The sequence below is a fragment of the Glycine max genome, chromosome 11, assembly GCF_000004515.6.
Source record: "Glycine max cultivar Williams 82 chromosome 11, Glycine_max_v4.0, whole genome shotgun sequence".
Classification (NCBI taxonomy): Eukaryota; Viridiplantae; Streptophyta; class Magnoliopsida; order Fabales; family Fabaceae; genus Glycine; species Glycine max.
The window spans coordinates 17,191,378-17,210,011 of record NC_038247.2 but is presented as its reverse complement, the minus strand read 5'-3'; the positions used below and the strand labels follow the sequence as shown (position 1 = coordinate 17,210,011).

The 18,634-nt window shown below is 34.8% G+C and overlaps 1 long non-coding RNA gene across 2 annotated transcripts; it reads left to right on the top strand.

Annotated features, from left to right (window-relative positions):
• Positions 1-7,981: 7,981 nt before the first annotated feature.
• On the top strand, positions 7,982-12,131 carry LOC121173099 (uncharacterized). 2 transcript variants are annotated; one of them, XR_005887298.1, is made up of 5 exons: positions 7,982-8,037; positions 8,751-8,825; positions 8,910-8,987; positions 11,200-11,270; positions 11,731-12,131. It is a non-coding gene; the product is annotated as an uncharacterized lncRNA (long non-coding RNA). The 2 variants fall into 2 exon arrangements; XR_005887297.1 differs by having other exon boundaries at positions 11,726-12,131.
• Positions 12,132-18,634: the final 6,503 nt, after the last annotated feature.

Below are 18,634 nucleotides of genomic sequence, written 5' to 3'. Positions count from 1 at the left end.
TTATCATATTATAATTGAAAAATATTTATTATGACTTTATTGATAATTAATCTTAATAAAAAAAATACACTAGTTGTTTTTAATTAGTAGAGTTTGTATATATTCAATCATATTAAGATCCTTGTATAAGAGATTTGAGTCTAATTCTATTAAAATCTATATATATATATATATATATATATATATATATATATATATATTACTGGTATCTAAAGTTATATTTATATATGTATATGAATATTTTAAAACTCATTATTAATTTTATATCAAATCATTATTTTTATTTTGTGACTTATATGTATTGATTTATTATCTATAAATATTATAAAGGAAATAATCTCATTTACTGTCATATTTGTTTTTAACGTTTTCATCCTTAACTTTTATAGCTACTATATCATTTTATTTTAATTTCTAACAACTGTTAAACTTTTAAAACAAGTTACGCTCAATTACCTGTATAAGTAACTTTTAAATAGTGCTTTTTTGCACAAGTACATATAAATTTGAAAATCAAATAAATTTATACAAATAATTATTTTTTTTATTAAAACTTAAATAAATTTGCATTAAAAAAAATTAAAACTGATTATTTTTTTTAAAAGAGACGAATGTTTTTGGTCTTAACAAATACACTAGTTGTTTTTAATTAGTAGAGTTTGTATATATTCAATCATATTTTTTAGTCACTGAGATTTGAACCTAAGATCCTTGTATAAGAGATTTGAGTCTAATTCTATTAAAATCAATATATATATATATATATATATATATATATATATATATATATATATATATATATATATATTACTGGTATCTAAAGTTATATTTATATATGTATATGAATATTTTAAAACAATTTTTTATGCAAGCTTATATATGACCAAAATCTAATTGTCCAAATCTTAATATTTCCAAAAGCTTAGTTAAGTTTTTTTTTTATGTACAAGAAAAATTGAAATAAATTAAAATGATAAATTTATTCAATATAATATTTATATTGAACATGACTCACAAAAATTAAGTCATAATTTATGATATAAAGAGAGATGAGTTGCTCTTATCCCCATCATTCATTTTTTTTTTTGTAATTTAATTAATTATACGAAAATGAAAAGTGATCGAAGATAGAAAGTAACTCATTTAAAGATACTCTTGAGTTGTTATTTTCAATTCTGTAGATCTTGAATTTAGTGTATGTTTGGACTGAAGATGAAAAGAAATTGAAGAATATTATGAATGTGCATGTTATTTTTTAAGGGGGAGATGTTGGTGCTGGTCTTCAGAAATTTACTGTTCTATACCAGTAGTAGTTTTAACGATGTAAAAATTAAAATGTTCTTTTTCTGTATCGTGGGATTTACATTGATTCTATATATGACCAATGTAATAAAAATCCTGAAAATAACTTATGTTAAATAGTGCTTCTGCAATACTGATTGTTGTATTCCTCTGACATTTCTATGAGCTTCTCATTTTCAAGGCAGCATGACATTTATCTAGGTTGACCTTATAAATACCTCACTCTACAAAAGTATAGCCAAGAATTTTTTCGGCTTTCACCCCAAATGTGCACTTGGCCAGATTGAAGCTCATATTAATTGTTCTTATGAAACGGCCTGAACTTCGGTCAAGTCCAACATGTGAGACTCAATCGTGCACTTTTCATGATCATATCATAGTCATAGACTTCCAGATTTATCTTTTTCTGAGCTTCAAAAACTTTATTCATTGTCCTCTAGTAAATATGCACCAACAATTCTTCAAGCTAAAGGTCATGATAGCAGCAGAGGTTCGAGGGGAGAGGAGAGAGGTTCAAGAGAAAAGAGAAAAGCTGTCCTTGCTTCGAGGGAAGGTACCTCCTAGGGTAAGAGTTTTCTTACGTAAACTTTGCATATCCTTTTTATTATGTGCGTTGATGTATTTATACATTGCAAGGTCTGGTACATGAGTTCATCGTTATGAGCTAACAGCTTCGTAACTACCCTAACGAACTCGTAACTACTAACTGACAAGCATGGGTGGCATTATTACAGTTACAACACGTAATCTTTCAAGTAACTGGGCTTGGAGTTTGTTCGTTTGGGTCTTGCCTCTGCATGTTCTAGTGTTACGCTGTTCGCAGTGTTAGCTTTTGAATCGTGAAGGCTATCAATACCCTCGCCCGTGAAATGCACCTTGTCCTCAAGGTGATGAAGATCGCGGATCTCTGACCAAGTCTCCCATGTGGTATCTTCTAGGGGTTGTCCCTCCCACTGGACCAACACAAGGCGTGTCGGGGGTTGTGATGATGTGTCTAGTTTTGAATCCAAGATACAGAGAGGACGAGCAACTGGTTTCTGAGCCATGAACTGTAGAGGAGAGGTGTCCGTTGGAGATGGAGGTGGGCCGTGGTGTTCTCGGAGCAACGAGCAATGGAAGACGGGATGGATCCGTGCTTCCTTGGGTAACTCTAGTCGATAAGAGACCTTTCCCACGCGCTCAGTGACACGAAAAGGTCCAAAGTATCTTTTTGATAGCTTAGGGTGGATATTGCCGGTGACGGAACGTTGCCGGAATGGCCGTAACTTGATGTAAACCCATTGTCCGATGGTAAAATGGACGTCACGACGCTTAATATCTGCCATTCTTTTCATGGTTTCTTGTGCCTTATGGAGTCGTTTATGTAGTTTCTGATGAATCTCCTGTCGTGAAGACAAGATCGAGTCCACAGCTTCATTTGCGGTTGCACCCTGAAGGTATTGAGGTAATGCTGGAGGTGGTTTACCATAGATAACTTCAAATGGTGTTAACCCAGAGCTTGAATGTAGAGATGTGTTGTAGCACCATTCTACCAAGGTGAGGTAGCGATACCAGGTGGCCGGTTGCGCGTGGACGAAGGCCCTGAGGTATTGTTCCAAGATCCTGTTCATAACTTCGGTTTGCTCGTCAGTTTGAGGGTGATACGCTGTACTCATACGGAGACGCATCCCGCTTAACCGGAAGAGTTCTCGCCAGAAAGAGCTGAGGAAGAGGGGGTCTCTATCGGAGATGATGCTCTTTGGAAACCCGTGATGCTTACAAACAATATCGATGAAGAGAGATGCTACCTTGAAGGCTGAGTGGTTTGTAGGTAAGGCTCCAAGGTGGGTTCCCTTGGAGTATCTATCTACAACAACAAGGATTGCTGTGTAGCCGTGAGATGGCGGTAGTTGGGTAATGAAGTCCATGGAAATGTCTTCCCAAACTCCGGTAGGTGGCGGAATGGGTTGAAGGAGGCCGGCGGGACGCTGGGTATCAGCCTTGGTTTGTTGACAGACAGCGCATTCCTTGATGAAGCGCTCGGTATCCTTTGGCAGGGAGGCCCAGAAGAAACTTGATTCCAATCTGTGGGTTGTTTTAGCCACGCCCAAGTGTCCACCTAATGGAGTTGCGTGAAACTCGAGCAGAAGAGCGGGTATAGAGGGGTTGTCATCGTTTAACCAGATACGATTCTTAAACAGGAGCAGTCCTTGGTGAATACGATAATCAGGGTGATTCTGAGGGTGGTCTTGTACCTTGGAAAGTAGTGCCCGAAATGCCTGACTAGAGTGGAGAGTGCGTCGCAAGTCGTCCATGAAGTCAAAGTTAGGCACTGATAATAAGAGGAGTTCGCCGGAAGAACTTGGTGTTGATCGAGACAAGGCGTCGGCGACGGCGTTGGACGATCCCAGCTTATACTGGATCGTGTAGTCGAAGCCCAAAAGCTTGGAAAGGTAATAGTGTTGTTCAGGGGTTTGTACCACCTGTGACATTAGCTCACGGAGGCTTTTATGATCGGTAAAAATGGTGAAAGATTGGCCCAAAAGGTATTGGCGCCACTTTCGTACTGTTGCAACTATCGCGTGGAGTTCCCTCACGTATGTGGATGCATGAATCATACGGGGCCCGAATTGTTTGCTAAAAAATGCAAGTGGATGGCCCTTCTGCATCAGGACGGCGCCCATGCCGGTGCCGGAAGCATCGGTTTCTAGCGCAAATGGCTCATCGAAATCGGGTAATGCAAGCACGGGAGCATTAGTCATAGCTTTTTTTAATGTTTCAAATGCAGATTGCGCATTCAAAGACCATTCGAATGCATCCTTGGCCAAGAGTGACGTAAGGGGGGCCGCGAGCTTGGCGTAATTCTGGATGAATTTTCTGTAAAACCCAGTAAGGCCCAGAAAGGATCTGAGTTCTTTGGGTGATAATGGCGTGGGCCATTGGACTATGGCTTGAAGCTTGGAGGACTCAGGTTCGACTCCCTTGCCTGATACGATGTGACCGAGGTATTCGATTTGAGTTTGGGCGAGGAGGCACTTTGATCTCTTCAGGTGATATTGACCTTGAAGTAGGGTGTGGAAGATGACCTCGAGGTGTTCCAAGTGAGAAGATAAGGTTGGGCTGTACACTAAAATGTCATCAAAGAACACTGTTGCGAACTTTCGAAGGAACGATGCTAGCAGGGAGTTCATGGCGGCCTGGAAGGTGGAGGGGGCGTTACACAGACCAAAGGGCATTACGCGATATTCGTAGTGCCCTTGATGTGTTCTGAAGGCCGTCTTCTCGACGTTTGGGCCATGCATGAGAATCTGATGAAACCCTTGCCTGAGATCTAACTTTGAGAACCAAGCAGCGTGTCCCAGCTCATCTAATAATTCATCTATCGTCGGTATCGGAAATTGATCGCGTATGGTGACTGAGTTGAGGGCACGGAAGTCAACACACATTCTCCAGGTGCCATCTTTCTTCTTCACGAGGAGCACTGGTGAAGAATATGGACTCATGCTGGGTTGTATTAATCCTACAGAGAGGAGCTCCGATACCTGCCTTTCTATCTCTGATTTCTGAAACTGCGGGTATCGATATGGCCTTACGTTAATGGGATTTATGTTGGGTAAAAGGTTAATGTGGTGGACGATGTTTCGTGGAGGGGGAAGGGAGGATGAAGTTTGGAATAAGAGGTGGAAACGGTTAAGAAGGCACTGGATTGCAGGTATCGGGTGAGGAAGAAGAAGATTTGGGTCGGGTTGTGGGTTTTGAATGAGGTTTAAATGGAATAAAGCTGATGCGGACCCGGTTTGGATTAGACGTTTTACTTGAGGTGCTGTTATTGGCTTTGGTCCAGTAGAAATGTCCGCTTTTAGCTCGATGGGCCGACCCAAGTGGGTAAACTTCATAGAGAATGCGGTGTAATCAGTAGTTACAGGCCCAAACTGTCGTAACCACTCTATGCCCAAAACTGCATCTGCTCCACTGATTGAGAGTAAGTGGAATGTCACCGTGAATTTGTGGCCCTGGAGGGATAAGGTGGTGTCGGGGCAGACTTGGTTGCAGTCAAGGACTGAACCATTTCCTACCAAGACGCGGAGGGGGTTTGTATTTTGGGCTTTGAGGTGAAGAAAGTGGGCTATACGGGGTTGTAGGAAGTTATGGGTACTTCCACTGTCTATGAGTATGGTGAGGGGGGTGTGGTTGATGATGCCTTCAAGGCGGAAGGTTTCGGAGGAGGGAAGGCCTGAAAGGGCATGGAGGCTTACGTGAGGAGGGTTTAAGTCTAATGGAGGGTCATATTCGAGGAGGTTTTCTGGTTCTTGATCTGGTGATGGTGGTGAAGGGAGGTTGGGGAGGTTTTCTTCTGTCGTGAGTGGAGGGTTATCGGCTATGAACAAGAGCACGCGTCCCTTGCAGCGGTGAGTTGAACTCCACTTCTCATCGCAGTTGTAACACAACCCTTTTTCACGCCGGAGAGCCATCTCGTCGGGAGTTCGCTGGACATATGTGGAATGCGGTTTTCTGGGAGGGGGAAGGTATGGGGTTGGCTGGGTATTGTGGGAACGGAGAGGGGTTTGTCGACGATCCCGTAGCTTATCTTCTTGCAGTTTTGCAAGAGCCATAGCCTGCGGTAGTGAGATGGGTTGAAGTGCTAACACTTCCCGACGTATATCTTGAGCTAGCCCTGAAACAAAGCAGCTTAACAGGAAAGGAGGAGGTAAACCGATCACGCGGTTAGCTAACCGTTCAAACTCGGTTAGGTACTCATTTACCGTGCCACGCTGGGTTAACTTGAAAAGTGCTCCTTTCGGGTCTTCATAATAGGCTAGCGTAAACCGTGATTCCAAAGCTTGTAAGAAGCCTGACCAGGATGTTATAAACCCATTTCGAAACATCCATTGATACCAGCTCAATGCAGCTCCGTCGAGATAGAAGGAGGCCACAATGATCCTTTCTTCTTCCGGTGTATGTTGGTATTCGAAAAGCTGTGAGATCTTGAAGATCCAGCCCATGGGGTCACGGCCGTCAAACCTTGGAATATCTAGTTTGATTGTGTTGCGTTGGTGGACTTGGGTGTTGATACCGGCGTGGTCGCGTACTGGAGAGCGTAAGTGGAGGTGATCAAGAATTGAATCAACCTTCCCGGAGATCTCTGAATACTTGTCAACGAGGTCACTGTGTTTGTCTAATAGGGTGGCGTGGCTGTTAGATAGACGAGTGATTGCATCCTCTAATCTGTCAATGGTTGTCTTCCTTGTGGTGTGGTCTGCCATGGTGGTTCGTGACGGCGCCAGGTCGGACCAGTGATAGCAGCAGAGGTTCGAGGGGAGAGGAGAGAGGTTCAAGAGAAAAGAGAAAAGTTGTCCTTGCTTCGAGGGAAGGTACCTCCTAGGGTAAGAGTTTTCTTACGTAAACTTTGCATATCCTTTTTATTATGTGCGTTGATGTATTTATACATTGCAAGGTCTGGTACATGAGTTCATCGTTATGAGCTAACAGCTTCGTAACTACCCTAACGAACTCGTAACTACTAACTGAAAAGCATGGGTGGCGTTATTACAGTTACAACACGTAATCTTTCAAGTAAATGGGCTTGGAGTTTGTTCGTTTGGGTCTTGCCTCTGCATGTTCTAGTGTTACGCTGTTCGCAGTGTTAGCTTTTGAATCGTGAAGGCTATCACATCACCTTATAAAAATAGTGGGAGATATAAGATTGGTTGGTTGAGTTCGACTTCTCCTACTAAATAATACCTTGAACCGCATACGCGCCAAAGCTAATAATACCTTAAATGTGGACAGAACTAGACGATGCAGGAGACTTGGAGTCGAAACATTAACCTTGTTAAGAAAAAGGAATCCCACAAAAAATCACCATTGCCTGCCAAAAATAGAGGAATCCCACACATTAAGTTATTTTTCACCGAGACTATTGTCTCCAACCCTAGTGTTGGAGATTAAGCAGGGAGACAAAATGTTGCTTTGTAGTGGAGATGAAATTTTGACACGACGAATCAAAGTTGTTTTGCTGGAAATAAAACAATTCAGGGATGTTTTGCGCAAAATCAAAATGAGTGAAATGTGTTTTCTGACAGTAGAAAATCCACTTAAATCTTAACATCATTTTTTTAAACTAATAGGAAATAGAGACCCTAAAATATGTTTAATATTCTCTTCTTTCTTAAAACTTAATACTATAAGTTAAATATAACCAACATTAAATATCACAAATTTCTTGTAACCTGAAGGGCTCAATCCATTATTTACACACACCACTTTTAACAAATTATTAAGAAAATCTTAACAGTAAAAGCGCGCGTACTTATTGCTGGTCATTTTTATGAGGTAGATTTGATATGATTATTCTACTTATTGGTGTTTCCCAACATTCGATCAAGTTGGACAGACCACATACATTTTAAAAAAATAGGAAAGAAATCAACGATACAATTAATTCTACCTATATGAACAATGTCCCTTCATTAGGTGGAATTTCCCTATTTGGTCCACATAGAAAAACAGACAACCATATCATCAATAATTTTTTAATTAATAATTTTAATGGGCATCGCACTTAATCTTGGCCTCAGAGTCAACGGTTTCAACCCCACCATGATATTATTTGAAACTGACTTCCCAATTCCCTATCTCACATTTAATTCCATTCCATATGCCCCTAGCTAGCTCGCTCCTATTTAAGCTGCTTGAACCTTCTCCTTTCTTCTCCGTGTATAGGATCACACAGAAAGGTACATATAGCATCGTCGGGTAAGTTAACTTAACGTGCTGCTTGTTTCTTGAATGATTGTGTTTTTTATTTTTATTGATAAATATTAATTGTTAATTTGTTAATTTTTATTATCAAGAAAGTAAAACCTTTAACATTTTTTCCTTTTTTTTAATCATCTAACTATTCTTATATCTCCTTTTCTTGAATGTGTATATATGCACTACTAAAAAATATGCATATTTAGTTAACATTAGTTTATATGAAAACCAATGTTAACAAATGTATCGCGGTATTTTTGTTAATAACTAAAAATTGTTAATATCGATTTTAAGGGAATCAATGTTAAATGACCCTAAATGTCAAGTGTTCAGTTTTGCTCACATTCAAGCTCTCACGCCCAAACCTCTCACACGGTCTTTCTTTTGTGCCCAAACCTCTCAAGCCCTAGCCTCTTGTTGTTGTTGTTGTTGTCGTCATCACTGTTGCCTCCATCGTCATGTCCAAACCACTCTCAAGCCTTCACCTCTCAGTCATCATTGTCGTTGGTTTCAAGTTCTTTTGTTGTAAATTGTGAAGGTTGTTACCACTTCTGCTGGTCTCCTTTTTCATCTCATTCTCCTTCTTCATTTTCTGCTTGTAGTTACAAAGGTCAAAACATTACTCCCTCGCGGATTTTGGTGATCCTCATTCACCTTGTTGCATTATTGAATTTCATCTTGCAATTGATGTACTTTGGACTATTCTTTCTCAGGAGGCTAGTGCAGCAATTGCAAGAGGCAGTGTCTTCGGGAAACTAAAATTTGAGAGTGGAATTCATAGGGTCCAGGTTTTAGTTACCTCCTCTTAGATATAATCTATATATCTACAACTAAATCTACTTTTGGTAATCACTAACATTCTTTTTTAATAGCGAATTCCTGTGACAGAAAAGTCAAGACAGATTCATACTAGTGTTGTTTCTATTGCAATCCTTCCTCATGCTGATGAGGTAATTAACAATCACACTTTATGAATCAATGGCCTTTGATCAGAATCTTGAATGCTTTTGTTTTTAAGAATATAAAAAAGTGTGTTCAACTGTTGGTTACTCTAAAATAATTATAAAGGATGTCTAACAGGCAAATGTGTTCCTACTTTTTCTCTTGTTGGTGTCTCGTAGATATTATGCATGTGCCCATATGCAGGTGGATGTTCAAATAAAGAATGTGTGGTGATGGAGAATGTTGAAGTCCCACATCGAATAAAAATAATGCCGAGATAAACTATATAAGTGAGGAGTAATCCTTACCTTACAAGCTGGTTTTGTAAGATTGAACTAAACTCATGAAAAACCCACTTTTTGACATGGTATTAGAGCCTATCCATGGATCCCTAGCGTTGTCACACTCTAAGTAGGTAGCCTATCTAGGGATGATGATTACTATACAAGATGAGTGTTTGCAACATATGGTTAGTGATCCAAAATATTTGGCATGATTCACATTTAATATTGTTTTTTTGGAAATGTGTTCCTGAATAAATTTTACCTATACTTAAGAAATTAATTATTTAGGCAATATGTTTTGGTAATTAATATATTTATTGTAAGGGTTACTCTTAGATATTTGATGAAGGAGGCTTGGTTGATTATGATATGTGATAAATTCACAGTTTTATTTCCTTTGTTCTACATTTTTCTTCTTACATTCGATATCTGCCTTTTCATTTTTACTTAGAACAAGGCCAAAGCTCTTATGGTACTGTGTGCAAAACTATATGAAATGGAAAGGCTCAGACTTCGAACTAGTCAATTAAAGCTTTCATTAGAGCTGGAAAAAGATATTCATTAATTAACTCAAGTTATCTAATCTAGTTTTGTGTAATATGCCTTGAATGTATGTCACCTTTAATATGTTGATAGGACCATTTTGTGTGCCTTTTTCTGTGTGTTTTAAGTTATCTATCAGTTATTTATTTGTCATTACTGCTAGGACAATTAAGGCCTGGTGATCCTTAATTGTTTTATCAAACAATCTATTCTCAGCATAACATACAAAGTAACAACTAACACAAGCATGAGGCATTGCCATGACAATCCTAGTCAGCAGAGTCAAAAATTTAATTAAGACTACTTGTTCACATGCTAATTATCCACATGTTAATAATTAAGTTAAGTTTAATACAACGACTTATAAGCTCAAGTTAATTTTATGCTTTCAAAAACAAAAGAAAAGAAAAAACTAGAACAATAGTCTAGACTGAAAATGAAGTCTTTCCTACACAATAATTTAGTTTAATCAACAATATTCTATAATCATATTAGTTGTTTCAATTTACATGCTTTGATAGACACTAACAAGGCATACACATTTTAATTAGAAAATCATGAAGCAAGACATTTACATTGTTCAAGTTGGGAGTGTAACGTAAAAGACAAGATAGGTGTTAGCCAAGTTTTCTAACTTTGTCTATATGTGATGATAATAACTTCCATAATCATCATCATGCAAGCCTGAACTAGTATAAAAGTTGTTGCAAAATCTCTATATAAGATTGTTAACTTTTGTTATTAATTGTTGTAAAGTCACATCTAGAATGTTATTTAATTAATTGACCATAGAAAAATCTTTACACTCACAATGTGTCAAAGCTAAACTATTATTTTTATTCTTAGTTTCTCTTTAGATCAGTTGTAAGAGAATTATCTCTTTTTTTAGGTCCCCTTCTGTGTGTATATATACATGTTATTGAAAATTCAAGTCTAAGTTCTAAGTGGATAAGTGCATAAAAATTCCAAAATTAGGACATTATAAATAAAGTGAGGAGGTGGAAGGATCCAAATACATACTTAAGTTTTTAATTGAAACATAATTTCTATTTGAACATATTGCAAGTGTTGAATCCTGATCATCTAGGTAAATCATCATTTTGCAGGATTTTTGTAGGTTTATGCACACACACATTTACACACCTATAATTGACTTTTGGATAAATCGTCATTTTGTATATAGAAAAACATCTAATCTTCTCTTTTGTAATGATTAGGTACTGCATAAGATCAAGTTTGATACCTAGCAACATTAATGGAATCACTTTCTTAAACTAAAAACATTTAAAAATAGTACCATATATAGTTAATTAATTTTTGAATGCTTGTATTCTTCCCTTCTTTTTCTTTCAACGGATAATTTGTTTACTTAAACCTTGTTTATGTTTTTCAGAGATTCTTCAATCCATAGATTTTTGCTCTTTGAAAGGAATTCTCAGGGATGTATATGTTGCTAAGACATAGGTATCTTGTCCAACATTCATTCAAATGCTCAATTTGCATCAACTATACAACACCTAATGAATATTATTTTCAAAGCTTCACATAGATATAGTAAGCTAATATTTCATTTTTTGTATAAAGCATATACTTAGAATGACACATTTGATAACACACACGCACATGTAACATTAGTAGCAGATTTCCCCTAGGTTCAGATTTTGGCATTTGGCCTCGGCGAAATCGCTTGATTGTGTGTTGGATGAATGTTCCTATCTTGCTGAGCTTCCTATTTGTTGACATATATAGAATCTCTTTTATTAATCTTGAACAACCAATATCAGGAAAGAAAAAATTAAATGAAAATGAATTTAAATTTTTAAAATCTCTCATGTCATGCTATGTAGTGAAGTCATTAATTTTTTATGATCCTTTAATTGTATTGGCGATGCTTTATTTTTCTTTACTCTGTTCCATAGCTCAGGTTTGGCATTGTTGAGGATTAGTTGGGACCTTATTTGTGTAGGAAGCAACATTCCATTGCACTGGTAGATATAAAGTGGATGCATACTTGTATAATTTTGCTGGCAAGCCTAAGACACTAATGACTAGAAAATGGAACGAGGCTATGAATTATCAACTTTATGACTAAGAGGGAGAACCACATACTTCTAGGTATTGAGCTGAAAGAGACGTGTTATTCAACTTTTGTCACTATTACACCAGTTTTTATTGATTATAAATGTTATGCTATGACTTATAACAAGTCACTTTATTCTATTTATTGTCATTTTAACTCTTCCCAAAATTCTAGTAGAGATTAGTGACTTTTCCAAAAATATTTGTGTAAGCATATATATCATCCTTAAAACTATCCTTTTAATAGTTTTGTACACTTATTAGTTTTTATGCATAGAATAAATATTTTTTGTAGTAAGTGTCTATGTTTGTTTTGAATTTGTATGTTGAGTTCATTGTGAAACAAAATAAATATTAAAAAAAAATACACTTAATTTCTACATTGGTTGTATCTACAATCGATGTAAAAAGGTGATTTCAACATCGGTTTTTGAATTGTCGTTGAAAGTTGTCCACTTTTAATGATGGTCGATTCAACATCGATTTTAAATCGATGTTGAAGGCTTTTTCGGTAGTAATGATGGACATGGAATGGATGGACCTGGCAAATGTACAGCCGATGATGATTTTAGTAAATATTATTGACATCACAATCCTCACAAGGACTAAGGCACACCTTAGTAGATGAAGGCATGTGATGTATATATATATATATATATATATATATATATATATATATATATATATATATATATATATATATATATATATATATATATATATGCATCACATGTTGTATATATGCACAAGTCTTGGAGTGTTTGATGAGTTATGAATGCTAAATGTGTGTGTTGGTAAGATATGTATATATGCAAGGAAATAAATTACTGAGATTAGTATTTCAATTTATGTGGAGAAGTATGTGTTAAAAAAAATAAAAGAAATAAATAAGAAAAAGATGCAAAGCCTCAAACTACACAAAAGAACAACAGTAACAATACAACTTTAGAATATGACAAAACATGGATTAACAATGCAATACAACATGCAATAAGCACAAAGGAAAATAAATTTAGAGGAGAAGTTTTAAATAGTCTGGGTTGAAGCGTGCATGTGCTATCCTTAGAGAAAACACCCCTATTGTACTAGTAAGAGAATTTTGATTGCGCTTTTCTCCTAAGATATGACAACCTGTTGATCCCAATCGTGTGCAATGACAAGATCCCTGAATCTTCTAAACACCAATGTTCTTTCTCTCAAAATGTAGTTTTTTATAAGAACAGGAAGAAAATAAATCTAAAGGAAAATATTATTGTTTTTAGTGCCTAGCAAAAATGTTTTTCTGCTTGTGTTTATTGGCTAAAGGAAAGAGATATATATAGGCATAGATCCTTTATGCAACAACACAAAAAATTCAAAGTAAATTTGCCACACCCTTGTGAATGTTGGAAGCCAACATGTAGAATAAAAAAACTTAACAAAACAGAGTTACAACTAACTACTAATGCATGAAGTAAAAAACTTGTAACATTACTAAAAAATATAATAACAAACTATCCTTGATTTGAAAGGCTAATAACACGTAAAGCAAAAAATTGTTCCAATAAAAAGAAAAATCCTAAAAGATAGGAATTTAAACTATTATGGTTTTAGTTTTATGGAACAAATTTAAAAAAAATTACTTTATAAAAACAAAATTGATATAAGTAATATAAATTTTAAATTATAATACAAATATTTACTAACATTCCCCCACATAATTTAAAATTGTAAAACATTTTTAAAAACACAATTTGTATAAAAACATAAAAGAAAGAACATGTGATATTATATTTTACTATAAGAAACTTTCTGGGTTTGAGCCTTATACCTAGTGTTTATGAACTTTCACTCGAGAAAAATGTAGAGACTTAGTTGTTTTGAACTATACCTTTTTTAACCAGGCTTTAGTACACAAACCCTACAATATTGATGTTCGTTTAGGTTTAAATCAATGGTTGTGCGTTACACGGTCTTGCACATGTATCTTGTTTCATGGGTGTCACTTAGAGAGTAACCCATATCTTATAGTGGTGGTCCCACCACCACACTCACTAGGTGAATCATCAAAGGGTGGTTTACGACCCCTACCCTTACAACAATGGTCATCAGATCCATTAAAAGGTATTTTTTTATTAATTTTTTAAATAAAAAATACACATATATAAATACCTCAACCTTAATATTACCATAATTTACTATACACCTCATCTTAGCAATGAGAAACAAAACAACTCCACAAAATAAATATTTTGGTGTACTTTTATCAACAAACAATTTCATTGTTACCCGTTGAACTCCATTCATGGGATCACCAATCACACGGAGACAGGTGTCTATTGTTGTGACTAAATAATGAACTTTAGTATCATTCCCTTCAACGACTCAAGTACTTGTTGGCGTGTCAATCCTTTTGTAAGCGAATCCACAATATTGTATTCTAACTTGACAAAGTCAAGAGAAATAGCACTATAAGAAATCAAATTTCTGATAAATTTTCTCACTCTTAGGTGTCTTCTTTTTTCATTAAATTTTGTGCAAGTAACTTTAGATATAGCAACTTGACTATCACAATGCATTGAAATTGGGGGTATAGGCTCATTCAACAATGGGAAATTACATAGAAAATTTTTAAGAAACTCAACCTCACAAGTAGCAGTATCTAAAGCAATAATTTCTGCTTCCATGGTAGAATGAAACATAATAATTTGCTTAGCAAGTTTCCATGATATTGCACCACCAGCTAAAGTAAAGGCATAATCACTTGTCGATTTTGTTTCATCATAATAAAAAATCCAATTTGCATCACTAAACCCCTCAATTAAAGCAAGAAAACATGTATAATAAATGTCATAATTAATGGTTCTTTTTAGGTATCTAAAAACCCTTTCTATTGCAGTCCACTGAGAATGATCAGGATGATGAGTATACCTTTCTAATCTACCAACTGCATATGCAATGTTAGGCCTAGAGACGTTTGTCAAATGCAACAAAGAACCAATATTTTGAGAATATTTATGACAAGAAATTCCTCTACTCAAATTTTTCTTTAACCTAATGGACGTGTCATAAGGCGTAAAAACATGTATCACATCAAAATAATTAAACTTCTTTAATAGCTTTTCAACATAATGTGATTAGGTTAAAACCATGCCACCGTGTTTCTTTATAATCTTAATACTCAAAATCACATCTATAGGACCGAAGTCCTTCATGTTAAGAAAGACTTCACATTATTTATGACATGCATATTACTACTAAATATCAATATGTCATTCACATACAAACATAAAATGACACATCCACTATCATCAAATAGATTCGCATACACACATTTATCACTATTATTGATTTGAAAATCATATGAAAGAACAACTTGATCAAACTTTTCATGCCATTGCTTTAGAGCTTGTTTCAAATCATATAAAGATTTAACAAGTTTGTGAACTTTTTTTTCTTTACCCGGTTCTACAAAGCCTTTAGGTTAGCTCTTATAGATTTCTTCTTCTAAATCACCATTTAAAAAAGTAGTTTTTACATTCATTTGATGAATTTCCAAATTAAAACCACAAGCAAGTCCAGTTAAAACTCCAATAGTAGTAACTTTAGAAACAAGAGAATATGTATCAAAAGAAATCTACATCTTCTACTTGTTTACAACCAATCACAACAATTTTTGCCTTAAATTTTTCTATAGATTCATCAGTTCTTAATTTCTTTTAGAAAACTCACTTACAACCTATATTCAAGTTTTATTAGTTTTAAGAGAATTCATTTCATCATTAATATTTTTTTTCTAAAAAGGTGCATCAATAGACCTCATGACCTCACTGTAATTTTTAGGATCATCTTAAGAAGAAGAAAACAAAATTCAAAATCAAAATCCTTAACATTTTTAGATCTTTTACTCCTTCTAAGTTTAAAAACAACATCCTTATTAGCAATGCTACAAGATGGTAAATCAGAACAAGAAGTATCACAAACATGTTTAAACAATTTATTTTTCAAAGGAAAGATATTTTCAAAGAAAGTGACAACTCTAGATTTTATAATAGCATTATTAGAAATTTCAGACACTTCAAAATTAACTACCAAGAATTTATAAGTAGTATTATGCAAGGAATATCCAACAAAAACACAGTCAACAGTTTTTGGTCTAATTTTTCTTTTCTTAATAATAGGGATGTTGACCTTTGCAAGATATGCCCACACTTTAAGATATTTCAAATTTGGTTCTCTTTTTCTCTATAACTCATACGAGGTTTTTTCAAAATTTTTATAAGGAACCCTATTAAGAATGTGACATGCAGAATATAAAGATTCACCATATCAAGCAAGGCACGATTTTTTCTTTCTATAATACCATTAGATTGAGGAGCATACGAAGGTGTCACTTCATGAATAATACTATGCATTTCACAAAAATTACTCATATCTAAAGATGTATATTCTCCACCTCTATCAGAACATAGAATTTTAATTTTTCTTTCTAATTGACTTTTTACTTCTGTTTTATATGCTTTGAACTTATCAAATAATTCACTTTTGTGATTAACTAAATACACATAGCAATATTTTGAGAAATCTTCGATAAAAGTAATAAAGTATCTCTTACCACCACGTGTTAACACATCATTACTATAACATACATCACTATGAACATTCAAGCAAGTTAGTTTCTTTTTCAATACATGTAGTAAAACCCTTTCTTGGTTGCTTTTCTTGAATGCATGTTTCACATTTTTGTTTCAAATCAACGCAAGCTTTAAGAATAAGATTAAGAAACATCATCCTTTTGATAGAATTCAAATTCACATGTCCAAGCATACCATGCCACATATCAAAACATTCAACATTTGCAACAAAAGAAGAAATGCTAGATATTTTATTAATAGAAAGAGACATAAGAATTAACTTAAACATAACATCACAAATGTAGCTTTTACCAGTAAAAATACCATGTCTAGTAATAACAACTCTATTGGATTCAAAAACAACCTTGTACCCTTGTTGGACTAACAAAGAAGTACTTATTAAATTTTTCCTGATACTAGAAATGTGATAGATTCCATCTAAAGCAAGAAAATTCTCTGAAGACAACTAGCTTCACTTGACCTTCTCCTAGCACATGTGTCAAACTCCCATTCCGCATGCTCACATTATGTGTGCTTGATTCCTGATATAAAGAAAATATTTTTTTATCAGCACACGTATGAACATTAGCCCCAAAGTCTATAAACCAATCATTTGAGTTAAAAACACAATTTAACTCAAGGCTAGTGACATAGTACTTGTCAGAGAGGGAATCAAAGGCAACACAAATGGTAACAACATTAGCCTAAGGTTTAGGGAAAGACATAGGTTGGCGAAGGCGTTGAAAACAATTGTTGGCCAAATGATTAGCTCACCCACAAAAAAAGCAAAAAACTTCATTCCCTAAATTTTTATCCTTAGGCTTATTGTTGTTATTAAAAGCATTGTTCTTATTTTTAGAAAAAGGAGGATTTCTACCAAACTTATTTTTGTTAAATCCATGCTTCTTGAAGGACTTAAAGAAAGGCTTACTCGAGCTCTCAACAAGATAGGAATTAGAATAAGAATCAGATTTTTGTAAATATTTTTTAGAAAAATGATGTTTATCCTCAATGTGATAACAAGCAAATCATCAAAGGTGAAACCTTCATGTTTATGTTTCAAACTTTGAGCAAAATGAGTCCACGAAGGGGGAAATTTTGAAATCATGAAAGCCACAAGCATAATGTCAGGCAAAACAATTCCTTTCAATTTCATGTCATAAACAATGTTTTCAAATTCATGGGTCTGATCTGAAATAGTTTTGTCATCAACCATTTGAAACTCAATCATTTATTACAAGAGTATCGACTTAAACCTTTTTCAACAGATTCATATTTCAATTCAAGTGCTTCCCATAAATCAATAGAAGTTTTAGTATGGACAAAAATCTTATAAATGTTATTAGCCAAAACACTTAAAATGCGTCCATGAAATAAAATATTTTTATCAAAAACACCATGCTTAGTAGTAGAAGATATGGTAGCTTCAGTTTGAACTATATCAAAAGAGAAAGTTGGAGTTTTTATTTTTGTATTAGAAATCACATAGTATAAATCCAATTCAGTAAGTTAGAATTTCATTTGTTGTTACCAACAAAAAAAAATTTCACCCATAAATTTTTCAGGCTTACTAGAAATGGACCTAATCATATCCATTGGAGACATCTTGATAAAACAAAAATATTACTACAAAAAAGACTATACAAGAAGAAAATAGGTTTTCTCTCTAAGATTGTTAGAAAATAAAATAAATAAGAAGATGCAAAGTCTCAAGCTAAATAAAAGAACAACAATAGCAATACAACTTTTAAATATGACAAAATATGGATTAACAATGTAATATAATATGCAATAAGTACAAATGAAAATAAATTTAGAGAAGTTTAAATAGTATGGGTTGAAGCGTGCAAGCGCTATCCTTAGAGAAAAAATACCCTTCACTGCACTAGTAGGAGAATTTTGATTGCGCTCATCTCCCAAGATACGACAACATATTGGTCTCAATCGTCTGCACCGAATGGATCTTCAAACCTTGTGAACATCAATGCTCTTTATCTCAAAATGTAGTTTTTTTTTATAAGAATAGGAAGAGAAGAAATTTAGAGGAAAATATTATTCTTTGTAGGGCCTAGAAAAAATGTTTTTCTACTTGTGTCTATTGGTTAAAGAATGAGAGAAATATATATAGGCATAGAC